The sequence below is a fragment of the Natator depressus genome, chromosome 14 (genome assembly GCF_965152275.1).
Source record: "Natator depressus isolate rNatDep1 chromosome 14, rNatDep2.hap1, whole genome shotgun sequence".
In the NCBI taxonomy this organism is placed as follows: Eukaryota; Metazoa; Chordata; order Testudines; family Cheloniidae; genus Natator; species Natator depressus.
The window spans coordinates 33,068,238-33,085,966 of record NC_134247.1 but is presented as its reverse complement, the minus strand read 5'-3'; positions in this window follow the sequence as shown (position 1 = coordinate 33,085,966).

Below are 17,729 nucleotides of genomic sequence, written 5' to 3'. Positions count from 1 at the left end.
ATAGTTTTCCCTCTCTTCATTAGGTGGATCCCATCTCTTGCTAGCAATCCTTCTTCCTGGAACAACATCCCATGGTTGAAGAATCCAAAGCCCTCTCTCTGACACCACCCGCGTAACCACGCATTTACCTCCACAGTTCGACGGTCCCTACCTGGGCCTTTTCCTTCAACAGGAAGAATGGATGAGAACATGACTTGCACCTCAAACTCCTTTATTCTTCCTCCCAGAGCCATGTAGTCTGCAGTGATCCACTCAAAGTCATTCTTGGCAATAACATTGGTGCCCATGTGGAGAAGTAGGAAAGGGTAGCGGTCAGAGGGCTTGATCAGTCTCAGCAGACACTCCATCACATCCTGAATTCTAGCTCCAGGCAAGCAGCACACTGCTCGAGTTTCTTGGGCTGGTCAGCAGATGGATGACTCAGTCCCTCTTAGGAGGGAGTCCCTGACCACCACCACCACCCATCTCCTCCTCTTGGGAGTGGTGGTAATTCTCTTGGGTGTGTGGATGTCTGTGTAAGTGCAGTACCTGGAGGAGTTTTCAGCTTGTGACAGCTTCACAGTATGAGGGGGAGCCCAGGTTGGTGAGACAGAGGGCTCAGCGGTACCCAAGTTTGAGGTTGCACCCTGGGGAATCTGTCACACACATATCTAAAGTTACACAGACAACCTCTTCCTTTATATACATTTACACATAACATTGCTTTTGCTATACATTAAATCACACATTTAGCATGCTCTGTCTGTGTGCTGTTCATGTAGAACCTGATCTTTACATTCCAGGTTTACCTTGTCCATTAGCTAGCACAGACATCTGACTCCAGCACACTGCTTGTCAAGCCTCTATTTACAACTTAGCCTTCCATTCACCTTCCCATTTATGCCCACTAGTAATGAGGCAAGTTACTTATGTCATGCCAGCCCTACAGGGTGCTCGGGGATGAGGCTGTATCAGGTGTCACCTACTGGCAATGGAAGGGCTGGCAGCATCCTGAGGAGTGTGGCTGGAATGGCTAACAAACAGGGTGACATGGAGCTGTCACTCATCTTAGCACCAACAAATCTCTGTTTTACTAAGGCAGAGGGGTGACAATGTCACCCCTGGGTGCCCTGAGAAAGTTTCTCACCTTCCTTCCCCTGCATGGAGCCAGCAGGGGGCACTGAGAGCACAGCAGGGACAGGCTCCCTGCTCTTGGTTCTGGTCCAGCCCCACAGCACCCTCTTACATCCAGGATGAGCCATTGCAGGGACAGCCCAGCCCAGCCCCAGCTGTTCTGAGACAGGACAGATTTTGAAGCAGAAATGAAGGTGACCCCCGGTGAGAGACAGTCTGTCTTTGAGACAAACTCTGCACATTCCCATCCCCACACCCTCCCCTCCTCCGTGAATCCCTGATGACAGTCTGGGCCCTGAGGAGGTGATGGAAGGAACTGAGGGGTCAAGTGCCACACCCCCTTTTCTAGCCCTGCCCTCAGGCCATTTGGCAACCATGAGGGAAGGGCAGGAGAGGGCAGAAACTCTCCAATGGGAAGTCCTATGGGTTCTCTCATAAGAGCTGCACCCACAGCCCCAGAGCAGGGATGTGCAGAGCCCAAATCCTAGGCCTATGTTCCTGAGACATGGGGATGGGGGGTGGGGAGAGAACTATCTCACTGGGAATGCTCAAATGGGCTTCTCTAGCCTTAAATATCCCAGCCTTTTTTACTCTGGCGGACGTCCAGTTGTCACACCTCATCTCTATGACCCTGGCAGCTACAATATCTCATTGTGTCCTGGTGCTTGTCATAACAACAGAGAGCACACAGTGATCTGGATAGACAATCCAATCCCATTGCAGCCGTTGTCATTCAGTCTGCTTGTCACTATTCTCTGTGGCTGTGGAGGACTCTAAAAGGCTGCTGGGTCAGAGCCTGAGAGAGGGATACCCAGGGAAGGGGATGGCAATATGGTGAATGGAGAGTGATACCTTGAAGACACTTGGGAGGGGAAGCTGCTGTGGGGAGGAGCTACAGGAGGGAACTGGAGACGATGAGCTGACTGTTGGGGAAAAAGAGAGAAATAAACAGAAATAGGAAATGAGTGCTGGAAAAAATGATATATAAAAGTATTGATAGAATGAAAGAAAGGGAGAAGGAAACAGAGCAAGAGAGGGAGATTTACAAAATATTACAGCAAGTGAGACTGCATTTCATTTATCCCATGGGAAGCCTTTTAAGTGCTTTAAAAATCTGTTATCAATATTTGTGGTAATTTTCTGGTTCTTAAAAATCCCTCTTGGCTCCTTTTAAGCTCGAGTTACTTACTATAAATAAAATATTTTCTTAAAAAATTCTTTTTTGTTCCACTTTAATTTTCCATTTGAATATATTTTTGGGGGTAGGATCATGGGATTTACTACTCCATGTTGTTGTGTTACCCCAGCAATAGTGGGGAATGTGTCTGTCGCTATGATGAAAGTATTGGCTTTACAATGAGATGTTGCTATTCATCCTGTCTGGGTTTATACTACATATAACCATGTAAATCAGGAACTGGTCAGTGTGCTCTGGAGGGAGCTCGCTGGTCACTGTACTTGTTAGCTTTCAAATGTGCCAGGGTTTGACACTAACAAGCAATTTATGTGACGAACTGCTGAGATGTGGAACAGCAGCAGTTCCACATTGTTACATTTCACCCCATAAACTACAGATACAATTGTTTATAAACTCTGAGCCTGTTTGAAATGTTTCCACATTGTGTGAATAAAACAAACCATTAAAACCAGAAACAAAGATTTTTTTAAAGAATACAACAAAGAAACAACTCATATTGAACTATAAAGTTCCCCTCCCTGGCTCAGCTACGGGATTTGAATCAAGTCTTTTCAGATCCCCAGTGCACACTCCACCACGTCAGCTCTGGGAATAATTGCTGTGTTGTTCATGGACCAGCCACTAAAGAGGGACTTGACACTCACTTTGCCAGTGGATTACGTAAGTATTTGTTGGTCATCAGTAGAACATTTGTGATCAGGACTCCAGACTCCTATTGGTGACTCTGCTGTGGTGTAATGATTATCAATAGGAGAAAAAAATAATATATATTGGATGCTTTCAGACTAAAGGCAGCAGGGCTGAGTAGCTAAGAGCTGGGACTTCCACATAGGAGACCCTTTTTCTAGTCCTTATTTTGACTACGCTGACCTTCTGCAACTTCTTTCTTAACTTATTAGTAAAATGGCAGCAGATGAGCCCAATATTTATTTGGCTTCTAGGGCATGTGAAGTTTTGGTTAGTGGTAAGTAAGGCTGCGAGTTTGTCATGGAGGTCAAGGAAGTCATGGATTCTGTGACTTTCCAGGCCCTCCGTGACTTCTGCAGCAGCCCATGCATCTGGCTGCTGCTGAGGCAGTCTCAGGCCACCATGGCCCCCTCCCCCAGCAGCAGCAGAAGTTTGTGTGTGGGAGGGGGCAGGGGATTTGGGCACAGGATGGGATGAGATCTCAGGGTGGTGCTTACCTCAGGGGGCTCCCCGGAAGTGGTGACATCCCCCTTTCCTCAGCTGCCAGGCAGAGGTGTGGCCAGGCAGCTCTGTGGGCTGCCTTTGCCCGTACACACTGCCCCTGCAGCTCCCATTGGCCACGGTTCCCTGACAATGGGAGCTGCAGAGCCGGCGCTGAGGGCAGAGGCAGCGCACAGAGCTGCCTAGCTACACCTCCGCCTAGAAGCTGAGGGAGGGGGATGTCGCAGCTTGCGGGGAGCCCCCCGAGGTAAGCACCACCCCGAGACCTCATCCAGGTCTCCGCTTCCAGGGAGGCGCAGAGCCATGTAGGGAGACCCACCAACCCCGCTATCCAGCATCAACGGGGGTCCCGGGCTGTGTGCCCTCAGGACACCCCCTTGAACACACTTGCAGGAGTCCCGGGCCTCCCCCCCAGCACACCCCCAGCACCCCCTGGGCTGCCACCCCAGCACCCGCAGCACCCCCGGGTTGCCCCCCCCCCAATTTAGTCAGGGGTATTTATAGTAAAAGTCAGGGACAGGTCACGGGCTGTGAATTTTTGTTTACTGCCTGTGACCTGTCCCTGACTTTTACTAAAAATCGTGACTAAAACATAGCCTTAGTGATAAGAGCTTGGAAGTGCCTGCAAGTACAAACAGCTCTCAGTAGAGGCGAGATTTGTACTCATGGCCTCTTGTCTTCTAGCTTGTTTCACTTTACCCCAACCCACGTTTTTTCTCTCTGCTGTCTATGGTTGCTGGTGAGCATCCCCACATCCCCATCCTGCTGTTCCGCTGAGCAGTCTGGGAATTGTCTCATTGGCACAGTCAGCTACATATGACATAGATTGAGGGATTCATCTCTCCAGCCGCCTCCTCACAGCTCCTATCAGCTGACCTCTTGGCTGACACACCCAGGATTAAACCAAAGCCTGATGCTTCTATAAGGAGTTGAACTATATTCTCAGTGGTGACCCCACCTCTACTGCAAAGAATGCCGTGGACACTTTGGCAGGACTTGAGATGGTGGAAAGTATACCTAACCCAGAGGATGAGGTCATGGACAAGGAGGTGGAATTAGAGGATGCTGTGGAGCCTGCAGCGGGGTCACCAGGTGGCCAGGCCAATCAAGAACTGTTATCCACTCCAGAGTGGTCTAGCTAGTCCTGGTACTCCCAGTCCAGTGAGCAAGAAGCAGGAGAGGAGACCCCTGGTAAGTTTTTTTTTTAAAAGTTGACAGTGCTCAGTTACATGATGGGTAAAGGGAAAGAAATGGACATGGCTGGCTGTGTTTCTGTGTGTTGGACATTACCCTGTGCAACTAAATAATACAGCAGAACAGTGTGATGATGTACACTGAGATTTCATGGGAATCCTCCAGAGAGATCTCCATGAAACTTTCCTGGAGGTATGCAGAAATCCTCTGCCGGAGGTTCCTTGGCAGAGCTGATTTGTTCCTTCCCCCATTGAAGGAAACTTTCCCATGCCACTCTGCAATCACTTGTGCAGGGACCAAAGCTGCACACAGGTGAGCCGCATAGGTACTGGGTCAGAAGCCGCAAGCGTGCAGCAGATGCAACCTTGCTTCCCTGGTTACTCTCAGGATGAGATATCTGCCTGTGGAAAATGGTTGGAGAATTTACTATATTGTCCCTAGTCGCCAGCATCACAACCCTTTCATAAGCACCACTGCTGTTTAACCCAGGTACAAGCCCCCCACCCTCTCAGGGCTAAACTCATCACGCCTGGGGTGTTCACTGCTATGCCTGAACTAACAATCATGCTCCTGTATATTGTTTCTTGTTCTTATGCAGATGTGGCCTTCAGGGGAACCCCCTACACACCGGCGGAGCCCCTCTGCCAGATAAGAAAGCGGTCAAGACAGAGCAAGAAGGACATGTTCTGGGAGGTCCTGCCATACTCTGATGAAAGAAAAAGGGAATACAGGGAGTGGAGATAAATTGAAAGGCAGGACAAAAAAGAAAATCATGACTTTGTTAAGGATGCCACGGAGCAAATGATAAAAGTAATGGAGCAGCAAACAGAGATGCTCAAGTCCCTCATAACTCTGCAGCCAGAATAGATGCATGCATGCCCTTCCCTGCAGCAAATTCAGAACTGTTTCAAGCCCCCACCCCCCAAAACTCCACCCGCACAATCCTTCATGCTTTCCAGAACTTCTCAGTTTCCCATTCACTCCACCCCATTGGATAGCTTTCAAAATGATAGCTGAATCTATGCCCAGCTCTGAAGGTCTGCCCTTCCCTGCTCCCTTCTTGTCCCATGAAGTGTTTGTGTGTTAATTAATGGCCAGCCCAGCTATCAATTAGGGCACCAGTCCCCACATCACTTCTCACCCTGAACGTCCATCAGTTCTGACCATGCAGTCCCCACATCTACCCCTGCCCCTCCAGGCCTATCTACTCCTTCTGCAGCTCCAGGATTTTTTTACCACCTACCTTGTGTTCCTAGGAGTGAGGAGGGAGCAGATCCCAGGTGTCATCAAGATGAGGTACTGGGGTTTGGGAAGCCAGAAGTCCTCCACAGTCAGAGAGATGAGTGAGAGGTAGTTAGATGACAGTCCTCCAGGGTCATAGACACTAGAATGACTGTGGCTAGAGAAGCCTGTTTTTCTAAAATTCCCAATGGCCTAGTCCTCCCAAGTCTCAGTGACACTCTCATGACCCAGGACACCCAGAGTCCTCCTGGACCATAGAGAACAGAGAGAAACAGACTGGACAATTCCTGGGGTGATGGGATTGGCTTCTCCATCTTGATCACTCCTTAATCTCTGTGGTTTGACAGTCCAGACCTGGCAGCCCATGGAGCATCCAGGGTCCTTGACACTGCATTGCAGAAAGTCTTCAGGAAGAGAGAAGTCCTCCAGGGTCATGGAGACTAGGATGTGTGAGGCTAGAGAGGCTGATTTCAGGGTGCCCCCTGGATATTCCCCCTGTATCTCTTAAATATTCTGAGCTGGGATCCCCACACCCAGAGCAAGGGGTGGATTCTCTCCATAGTGAAAGAGGCTGGAGGGAAAGTGAAGATCAGGGCCTCCTTATCAACATCAAAAAATGTCACCTGCCCCTGTTCATAGTCCAGAAAAACCTGGATCCTCCTGGGGACCCAGCTCAGGTGCAGGGACGTCTCAGTAGAGGTGAGAGCTTTGATCTGACCCCCACAGACACACCACTGCCCCACAGCCTAGATCCCCCCCTCAGGGTTACAGCTGATCCTTCCCTTCCTCCCACAGATTCTCTGGAAACCCCCACAACTTAATGTCCCTCATCCCCCACCTCCACCTCCCAGTAATGTCTCCCCAAGTTGAATCCCTCATAGCCCAGCACCCAGAGCTCAGTGTCAAATCTCTCAGAATTGTCTGGTAGATCTTGCCGTGTGTCTCCCCATCTCACGCTTTTCTGATCCTCAGACAGGACTAGTACGGGATGAGCCATGTCTGGATCCAGAGTCACATTCACTGATGAGAGAGAGAGAATCAGATTGTTAGGGGCAGAGCTCAGCCCTGGTCCATTTCTCACACTTCCCATGCAGCCCTGTTCTGGCTGGGATCCTGGATCCCAGAAAGCTGCCTCTGTGCTGAGCACATGAGCTTGAGCAAAGATGTCACTGCAGTTCTTCAGCCTGGGTAGTGGGAACCACTTCTATACTTTCTAATTTGGCTATAGAGGCTGCAGCTCTCTGTTCCGTAGCTGGGGCTGCTTCATTCCCAGCAGCAGAGACACAGCAAAGAAGGCACCAAAAGTTTTTTATTAGGAAGGTCGAGAGGAGGCAGGTACCAGATTTGAACCCCAGAGGAAAGCTCCCTCCCCTATCTCCACTCCGAGGCCAAGGAACAGAGATGAAGATACAGCACTGGGGAAGAGCCAATGGTTCAAGGGCAGTAAGCAGGAAGAAGAAAGTGGCATTGGGTGGGCTAGCTCCTTCCCCAGCCCAGAGAGAAGAGAGGACTGGCGGTGGAAACACTGGAGAGACACCATCTCCCCAGTCTACAAAGCAGCTGCAATGACAGAGCCCAGCCCTGGCCGAAGGAAATGTAGGATGTTGGAGAAGAGACAGGAGGAGAGTCTCTCCCCTAGGTGATAATGGAAGGACGTGACAGCCATGAGGAGAGAGATCTCTCTACTGACTGCCTTGAATTTACTATTGGAATGGCATGGCAATGACAATACAAATGACCAGGTCACAATTAAGGTGGTTCGGGAGCTGGGCAGGGAGAGTGTGTTTGGTTACTGGTGTGGGGGAGAGTTGCTTTCATGGGCTTTTTCTGTTAATTGAAGGAAAATCTCCGCCTGAGCTCACCTTGGGTGTGTGATCCCAGAGATCCCCCCTTCCCTGCTCTAGCTCAGATGGCAAAGAGTCTGGAGGGGGAAAGGGTCACAGAGATGAGAGCACATGGTCTCTGGTTTACAACCCTAGCCTGGGGAGCTGCTTCTCTGCCCTGAGTGCCTGAGACCCAGCAGAGATGCCCTGACAGTTTCTCCCCCTGGCTGCTGGGAGCTGCTGTGGGGGCTGCAGAAACTGCCCCTCTCCCCCTTTCCCCAGTACCGGGTTTACTGGTGCCGGGCCCACAATCAGAAGGGGCCCTGGCCATCCCGATCCCTGGGCCAGCTGAGCCGGCCAGGAAATCTACACCTGCCCCTGCTCCGCCTCTTCCCCAGCCCAGCCCCCACTCCACCCCTTCCCCTGAGCTACTTCCCAGGGGACTACAGCAGGGGTCGGGCCCACCCTGCACTCACCGGGCGGCAGGAAGTGGAGCGACCCATCCCCAACCTGCTCCGCACCACCGGTGCGTGCTGGGGGGCGTTCTCCCCTGCCCCCCAAGTCCAGGAGCCAGGGGAGCAGAGCGGGCTGGGGCCGGGTCACTCCACTTCCCGCCACCCCGTGAGTGCGGGGTCAGTCCTGCTTGTGCTGGAGGGCGGTTTCCCCCCTGCCCCCCAAGCCTGGGGAGAAAATGGAGCCATGGGGAAGGGGGATGGGATGGGGAAGAAAAAGGGGCAGGGGAAGCTGGGGCAGGGGGAAAGATGCTGTGGGGAAGGAAGGGGGTGGGATGGGGAGGAGATGGAGCGATGGGGAAGAGGAGGGAAGCAGGGGGTGGGGGAGGCGGAGGCTGGGGGATGAAGGTTGTGGGGTGGGGAGAAGATGGGGAAGGGGCATGGGATGGGGAAGAGAAAGGGATAGGGGAAGCGGGGGCAGGGGGAAGAGGCAGTGGGGAAGGAAGGGGGTGGGATGAGGAGGAGATGGAGCAGTGGGGAAGGGGCATGGGATGGGGAAGAGAAGGGGATGGGGGCAGGAGGGAAGCTGGAGGTGACTTGCAGGACCATAAGCATGAAATACAGCCTCTCTGACACCCTGTTCCAAAGAACATACAACCTGCCCCATCTCTATCTCTCCCCTCCCATAGCTGGGGCCATCTTATAGTTCATCACCACAGCAGGTTTTTCTTGTGTCAAGATTGAATTATATAGTCCTTAACACCTTCCCCTTCATCCCCAGATTACACCTTTCATCTCCCGCTTGTGATCCACTTCCAGATTCCCCTTCTCCATCCACACCGCCTCACTCCTGGATTCCCCTCCCCTCTCTAGCCCCGACCTTCTCATTCTCCAAGAGTTTCCCTCTCCAGTCACACATTCTTCCACCTTCCTACCAGTTTCCACTTCTTCAGTCACCTTTTCCTGCTTCTCAGATTTCAACTCTTAATCCCCTGCATCTTCTCCACCATTACCTTTGGGTTCCCCTATGCCATTCATTGACCCTGCAGATTACTGTGATCCTTCATGATCACAAAGGATATGAACAAGAGGCAGGACATCCTTTCAGAGACAATGATTTATTTTTTCCTGATCCCTTCCCACTCTCCATGGACTGACAGCACAGAGTCCCAGCATCATGTGCTACCCTTCTCAGGAACACAGTCTGATCTCGGATCTTTCACCCCAAACCCAGAAAACAGGGAAGATTTTCTCCTCTTTGAAACAGGCAGCAATGAAAGTGGAGATTGGGGTCCTTTTAATAGTATCATAAAATGTCACCTGCATCCCTTCATAGTCCAGATAAATCCCAATCTTTCTCAGACTACCACCCAGGGGCAGGGAGTATTTAGAGAAGCCAGGAGCATAGTAATGTCCCCTGTACTGTTCCACAGCCCAAATCCCATGCTGAGGGTAAAATCTGACACCTTCTTTCCTTGGAACAGACTCTCTGATCACCCCTACTATCCACCAGGTCGCCCCATCCGCCAACTCCACCTGCCAGTAATGTCTCCCTGAGGTGAATCCCTCAGATCCCAGGACACAATAATCGAGGCAAAATCTCCCCACCACACACTCTTCTGATCCTCAGACACAATGAGTTCGATATTTGCTGTATCTGGATCCAGAGTCACATTCTCTGAGGAGAGCGAATCAGAGGGTTAGAGGCAGAGCTGAGCCCTGGGGAGGGTTTGGTCATGTCAGTGACAGAATCAGAGTCAGTGTTGACTCATCAGACTAGTGGCTAAAAGGCTGGTTGCAGTGGGCCTCAAATGAGAACCTCCTAAACCTGTGCACTGGAGGGCTCTGAGGTTTGCCCAGGACGGCTGTTAAGTCTCATGCAGGCGGGAAAAGCTTGAAGGGGCCTTGTTGTGGACTGAGATCACTCTTATTTCATCAGTGAGTGTAATGTTTTCTACTAGTTCAACTGAAGTGTGACTTCAGCAAGGTTTAACCCCAACCTACAACAGGGCTTTTTAAAATATAAACAAACAAAAACCAGCTTTGTCATGGCAGTGTGAAGCATGAGGGTGAGAATCCTCCACAGAGCATTTTGGTTGATGGGAGGAGGCAACATTTTCAGAGTTAAGGTTAAGTGTACAAGAAACCTAGACACTGGAGTAGTCCACAAGTTTTGCCAGGTGATCTGTCACCCCATTCTCTAGATCATCAATATATAATCTCAGGGCGATCACACACCGGCTCCGGTGGGGAAGGCCAGGGAGGCGGTGGTAATAGAGGCACTGGGAGCGAAGCAGGGGGAGGGATGGTTGCAGGAGCGGACGGGGATGGCGGGATCGGCAGCCCCTCTGTTGGCGCGGGAGAGGGTCTTTCTGAGGTGACACACCGTGTTGCATCGGTAGGAGGGGGGGTGGCTGCAGGAGCGGACGGGCGTGGCGAGATCACCAGCCTCGCAAGGGAGGGCCTGTCCAGGGCGACACGCTGTATCGCGTCGCGGCAGAGGTGCCAGGCATGTAAAGCCTGCACGGACGCCCGAGGCTCTTTGTGCAGTGTCTGGCCCAACCGCTCCCAGTCCGCTAGCTTAAGGGTTCCGGCTTCAGGGTACCATGGGCATTGGGCACTCACCTCCTGTAGCAGGAGAGTGAGTTCTTGAGTGGGGCAGTCATGCTGAGCCTTACGCAGCAAATACTGTAGCTCATTGCGGTGTTGCACTTGCAAAGCAGAGAGGGAGCTTCCCATACTTACCACAATGAAAAATACTCACCGGGATCCGCGAGGCGGATGAGTGACGCGTCTGAAACCCTTGCCGGGCAAGGTGAGTGCTGAGGGCCCCACGTTGGGCGCCAGTTGTGGCGGTTCAATGACAAGACAGAACACAGCTTTTAGCAAGAAAGCAGGCTGGTCTCTGCTAACGGGCTTCTGCCTGTCAGCTTTCCACCTTCCCCTTTATTCTCTCTCTCTCCCCGCGCATTACATTCTCCAACAGATAAAAGGAATACACTGGCTTTGTTTAACATTCTTATTTACCAATTTCTATCTACCGCATTCCTTGCTCTCGGGCCTTGAGCCCAGTCCTGAGAGGCTTCCCACAGTTCATGTCATCTTGGCGAGATTCCAAGGTTGATGCCCTTGGATGGAGCAGTGTGTGCACTACTCCTACACAACACTCCGGGTGTGCCCTGAATGTTGCCAAGCGCATAAACCTTTATGAATCCTACAGGTGAGAACCTGGAACTGGAACCCCCACCTCTGCACAGCCTAGATCAGGGGTCTCAAACTCAAATGATGATGAAGGGTGCAGGGTGCATCAGGGGGCTCAGGGCAGAGGGTTGGGGTGCAGGGTGGGGCAGGGGTGCAGGGTGCAGCACGGGGCTCAGGGCAGGGGGTTCGGCTGCAGGAGGGGTTCGGAGGGCGGGTCCGGTCCAGCACGCACCGGGGGCAGGGCAGGTTCCCTCTCTGTCTGCCTGCCCTGCCCCCGCGCAGCTCCGGAAAGCGGCCGGGACCTGGGGGAGTGGGGCACAGGGGTCTGCGTGTTGCCCTGGCCGCGCCTCCAGGTACCTCCCCTGAAGCTCCCATTGGCCGCGGTTCCCTGTTTCCGCCTGCCCTGCCCCCGGTGCGCGCCAGGATGGAGCCGCTCTAGGTAAATGCTGGGGGGGGCCACGGGGAGCTGGTGGACCGCAGAAAATAACCCCGTGGGCTGCGTGTTTGAGACCTCTGGCTTAGATGCCCCCCTCAGGTGCCACACTGAGCTCCTTTTTTCTCCTCACAGACTCTCTGGCCACCCCCACAGCAGAGGCTGTCCCACCACCCACCTCCACCTCCAAGCAATGTCTCCTGGAGGTGAATCCCTCAGAGCTCAGCACACAAGGAAATGAATCAAATCTCTGGGGATGTTCAGGGAGGTTCAGCCGTATGATGCCCCAGGTCAAAATTTTCCGATCCACAGACAGGAGGAGCCGGGGATGAACCGTGTCTGGATCCAGAGTCACACTCACTGGGGAGAGAAGCAGAGCACTTCAGGCAGAGCTCAGCTCCCCCAGGAGAGCCCAGCCCAGAGGAAAGGTTCTGGGGGGACAGCCCCTCAAACCAGGGGAAGGGGAAAAGGTGAGACAGTTCTGAGCGGCCCCTCTGCTCCATTTTCCTCATTATAGGGTGGGATTTGTAGGCGCACCTGATGGAGTTAGGAGCACAAGGCCCACTGGGACTTGACTTGTGCTCCTGACTCCCTAAGATGCTCCTGACAACCCCACCCAGAAATGTCCATGAGCATTGCCGGGGCAGAGTAAAGGGTGTTGGGGGACCAGTCAATGACACTATTTCTGTGTATTGGGTGTGTGTGAACTGGCTGTTCAGGCTGATGTCAGGATCTTTGGGGTACAAGGAAGCCAGGCCCCCACTCAACTTGATGAGGCATTTCTGCCCTGTCACACGACAGCTTTGGAGAACACCTGCTCAGTTCCAGACCAGATGGGCCTGGTCGAGGCACAAACGGGCAGAACCCTGCTGACTTTGGGAACAATCAGAAAACTGGAAAAGCCCAATTTCCACTAAAGTCAAGCCCACAAAGGCCCAGGGTAATGTGGGCATGGGAATCTCTCTGGGCCCCCTGCTGCTGTCTATATGTATGACAGGTAGCTGCTAGGGAGGTCACATACTGCATTACTTATGTAAGCTGACCTGTATGCCCAGGTTCCTCTCCTCTCCTCCATTATAGCCCCTCCCCCTAGCCAGGCCCCTTACCCTCACTATGCCCAGCCCCCCAAGCAGGGCATCCTCCCTGCCCACTCCAGCCAGTCCCCCATCACCCCTATGCTGCTACACTCACCCCCGTCCTGTCCCAAATTCCCTCCAGCTATGCCCCTCATCCCCACTCTGATCAACCACCACATCCATGCCCCTAACCCCTCACTCCAGTCCGCCACCCCATAGCTGGATCTCACCTTACACGATTCAGGCCCCCTAGCTGGAGCCTTCATTCCCTCCCACACACAATTAGACGGTATTGGCCTCCGGGAGCTATCCCAGAGTGCTCCATTGTGACTGCTCTGGACAGCATGCTCAACTCAGATGCACTGGCCAGGTAGACAGGAAAAGGCCCGCAAACTCTTGAATTTCAATTTCCTGTTTGGCCACCGTGGCAAGCTGCAGGTGACCATGCAGAGCTCATCAGCAGAGGTGACCATGATGGAGTCCCAGAATCGCAAAAGAGCTCCAGCATGGACTGAACGGGAGGTACGGGATCGGATCGCTGTATGGGGAGAGGAATCCGTGCTATCAGAACTCCGTTCCAGTTTTCGAAATGCCAAAACCTTTGTCAAAATCTCCCAGGGCATGAAGGACAGAGGCCATAACAGGGACCCGAAGCAGTGCCGCGTGAAACTGACGGAGCTGAGGCAAGCCTACCAGAAAACCAGAGAGGCGAATGGTCGCTCCGGGTCAGAGCCCCAAACATGTCGCTTCTATGATGAGCTGCATGCCATTTTAGGGGGTTCAGCCACCACTACCCCAGCCGTGTTGTTTGACTCCTTCAATGGACATGGAGGCAACACGGAAGCAGGTTTTTGGGGACGAGGAAGATGATGATGATGATGAGGTTGTAGATAGCTCACAGCAAGCAAGCGGAGAAACCGGTTTTCCCGACAGCCAGGAACTGTTTCTCACCCTGGACCTGGAGCCAGTCCCCCCGCCCCCCCCCCGAACCCACCCAAGGCTGTCTCCCAGACCCACCAGGCGGAGAAGGGACCTCTGGTGAGTGTACCTTTTAAAATAATGTACATGGTTTAAAAGCAAGCATGTGAAAGGATTAATTTGCCCTGGCATTCGCGGCTCTCCTGGATGTACTCCCAAAGCCTTTGCAAAAGGTTTCTGGGAAGGCAGCCTTATTGCGTCCTCCATGGTAGGACACTTTACCACTCCCGGCCAGCAGCACGTACTCGGGAATCATTGTAGAACAAAGCATTGCAGTGTATGTTTGCTGGCGTTCAAACAACATCCATTCTTTATCTCTCTGTGTTATCCTCAGGAGAGTGATATCATTCATGGTCACCTGGTTGAAATAGAGTCCTTTTCTTCAGGGGACACTCAGAGGTGCCCGTTCCTGCTGGGCTGTTTGCCTGTGGCTGAACAGAAATGTTCCCCGCTGTTAGCCACGGGGAGGGGGGAGGGTTGAGGGGGTAGCCACGCGGTGGGGGGAGGCAAAATGCGACCTTGTAACGAAAGCACATGTGCTATGTATGTAATGTTAACAGCGAGGTTTACCATGAAAGAGGGTACCCATTGTTCTATAAAATGTGTCTTTTTAAATACCGCTGTCCCTTTTTTTTTCTCCGCCAGCTGCATGTGTTTCAATGATCACAGGATCTTCTCCTTCTCAGAGGCTAGCGAAGATCAGAAGGCGAAAAAAATGCACTCGCGATGAAATGTTCTCTGAGCTCATGCTGTCCTCCCACACTGACAGAGCACAGAGGAATGCGTGGAGGCAGACAATGTCAGAGTGCAGGAAAGCACAAAATGACCAGGAGGAGAGATGGCGGACTGAAGAGAGTAAGTGGCGGGCTGAAGAGAGGGCTGAAGCTGAAAGGTGGCGGCAGCATGATGAGAGGAGGCAGGACTCAATGCTGAGGCTGCTGGAGGATCAAACTAATATGCTCCAGCGTATGGTTGAGCTGCAAGAAAGGCAGCTGGAGCACAGACCGCCGCTACAGCTCCTGTGTAACCAACCGCCCTCCTCCCCAAGTTCCCTAGCCTCCTCACCCAGACGCCCAAGAATGCGGTGGGGGGGCCTCCGGCCACCCAGTCACTCCACCCCAGAGCATTGCCCAAGCAACAAAAGGCTGGCATTCAATAAGTTTTAAAGTTTTAAACTTTTAAAGTGCTGTGTGGCCTTGTCCTTCTCTCCTCCACCACCTCTCCTGGGCTACCTTGGTAGTTATCCCCCTATTTGTGTGATGAATTAATAAAGAATGCATGAATGTGAAGCAAGAATGGGTTCCATCTATGGCCTCACCACAGTTAGGGAATCCCATTGCAGCAAAGCCATCCACTATGACCTGCACATTTCCCAGGGTCACTACCCTTGATATCAGCAGATCTTTGATTGCGTGGGCTACTTGCATCACAGCAGCCCCCACAATAGATTTGCCCACTACAAATTGACTCCCGACTGACCAGTAGCTGTCTGGCATTGCAAGCTTCCACAGGGCTATTGCCACTCGCTTCTCAACTGTGAGGGCTGCTCTCATCTTGGTATTCATGCGCCTCAGGGCAGGGGAAAGCAAGTCACAAAGTTCCATGAACGTGCCCTTACGCATGCGAAAGTTTCGCAGCCACTGGGAATTGTCCCAGACCTGCAACACTATGCTGTCCCACCAGTCTGTGCTTGTTTCCCAGGCCCAGAATCGGCGTTCCACCGCATGAACCTGCCCCATTAGCACCATGATGCCCGCATTGCCAGGGCCCGTGGTTTGAGAGAAGTCTCTGTCCATGTGCTCATCACTCTCGTCACCGCGCTGACGTCACCTACTTGCCCGGTTTCACTTTGCCAAGTTCCGGTGCTGCATATACTGCTGGATAATGCGTGTGGTGTTTAATGTGCTCCTAATTGCCAAAGTGATCTGAGCGGGCTCCAGGCTTGCCGTGGTGTGGCGTCTGCACAGAAAAAAGGCGAGGAACGATTGTCTGCCCTTGCCCGGATGGAGGGAGGGGCGACTGACGACATGGCTTACAGGGTTGGCTTACAGGAAATTAAAATCAACAAAGGGGGTGGCTTTGTGAGAAACTGATTGGCCCCCTCAAGGATAGAACTCAAAACCTCAAGGATAGAACTCAAAACTGGGTTGAGCAGGCCATTGATTTCACAGAGGGAGGGAGGAGAAAATGAATACAAAACAAATCTGGTCTATTTCTTGTTTTGAGCTACTTCATCTATCTTTATACATCTTGCTGGCAGCAGACTGTGCAGTACGACCGCTAGCCATCGTCATCTCCTGGGTGCTCGGCAGAAGACGGTGCAGTATGTCTACTGGCCATCATCTTCTGCTGGCTGCTGCTGGTGGGACTCAATCGCCATGAGACAAAACTTAAAAGGGAAATGACCTGGCTGAGTCACTCCCATGTTTGCCCAGGCGCCCCTGACCTCATCGAGGTCGGTTAAAAGAGCACCCAGGACTACGTCGACTACGGCTACCAGTCACATGCACTGTCTGCTGCCAAAAGGCAATAAACTGCTGCTGTGTAGCAATGCAGTACCACGTCTGCCAGCACCCAGGAGACATACGGTGACAGTTACCATGCTTTCCGTGGTATGGCGTCTGCACAGGTAACTCAAGAAAAAAGGCGCAAAACAATTGTCTGCCCTTGCTTTCATGGAGGGAGGGAGGGAAGGGGGGCCTGACGATATGTACCCAGAACCACCCGCGAGAATGTTTTAGCCCCATCAGGCACTGGGATTTCTACCCAGAATTCAAATGGGCGGCGGAGACTGCGGGAACTGTGGGATAGCTACCCACAGTGCAACGTTCCGGAAGTCGATGGTTGCCTCGGTACTGTGGACACACTCCGCCGACTACATGCACTTAGAGCATTTGTGTGGGGACACACACAATCGACTGTATAAAAACGCTTTCTACAAAACCGACTTCTATAAATTCAACCTAATTTCATAGCGTAGACATACCCTAAGGTGCCACAAGTACTCCTTTTCTTTTTGTGAATACAGACTAACACGGCTGCTACTCTGAAGTGCTTTAGTAGTTACTCAAAGAATGGTCATGCTTGCAGTCATTGTGATGTATTTAAGCAGATCCCTGCTAAATGGATGGTGGATGGAGATATCGGGGGAACGGAACAAAGTTCTTTCATTTAATTAGTGATTGTGACACTTTACTCTTGCCCATTTGTTATCAGGGTGCCCATTCGGTGCCCACACAGATTGGTGTGCCTGTTACAGGCACAGAGCCCCTTCTAGGCTGGAGTTTGGACATTTTTGTTGACAAGCTATCATAGAATATCAGGGTTGGAAGGGACGTCAGGAGGTCATCTAGTCCAACCCCCTGCTCAAAGCAGGATCAATCCCCAACTAAATCATCCCAGCCAGGGCTTTGTCAAGCCTGACCTTAAAAATTTCTAAGGAAGGAGATTCCACCACCTCCCTAGGTAACGCATTCCAGTGTTTCGCCACCCTCCTAGTGAAAAAGTTTTTCCTAATATCCAACCTAAACCTCCCCCACTGCAACTTGAGACTATTACTCCTTGTTCTGTCATCAGCTACCACTGAGAACAGTCTAGATCCATCCTCTTTGGAACCCCCTTTCAGGTAGTTGAAAGCAGCTATCCAATCCTCCCTTCATTCTTCTCTTCCGCATACTAAACAATCCCAGCTCCCACAGCCTCTCCTCATAAGTCATGTGTTCCAGTCCCCTAATCATTTTTGTTGCCCTCTGCTGGACGTTTTCCAATTTTTTCACATCCTTTCTTGTAGTGTGGGGCCCAAAACTGGACACAGTACTCCAGATGAGGCCT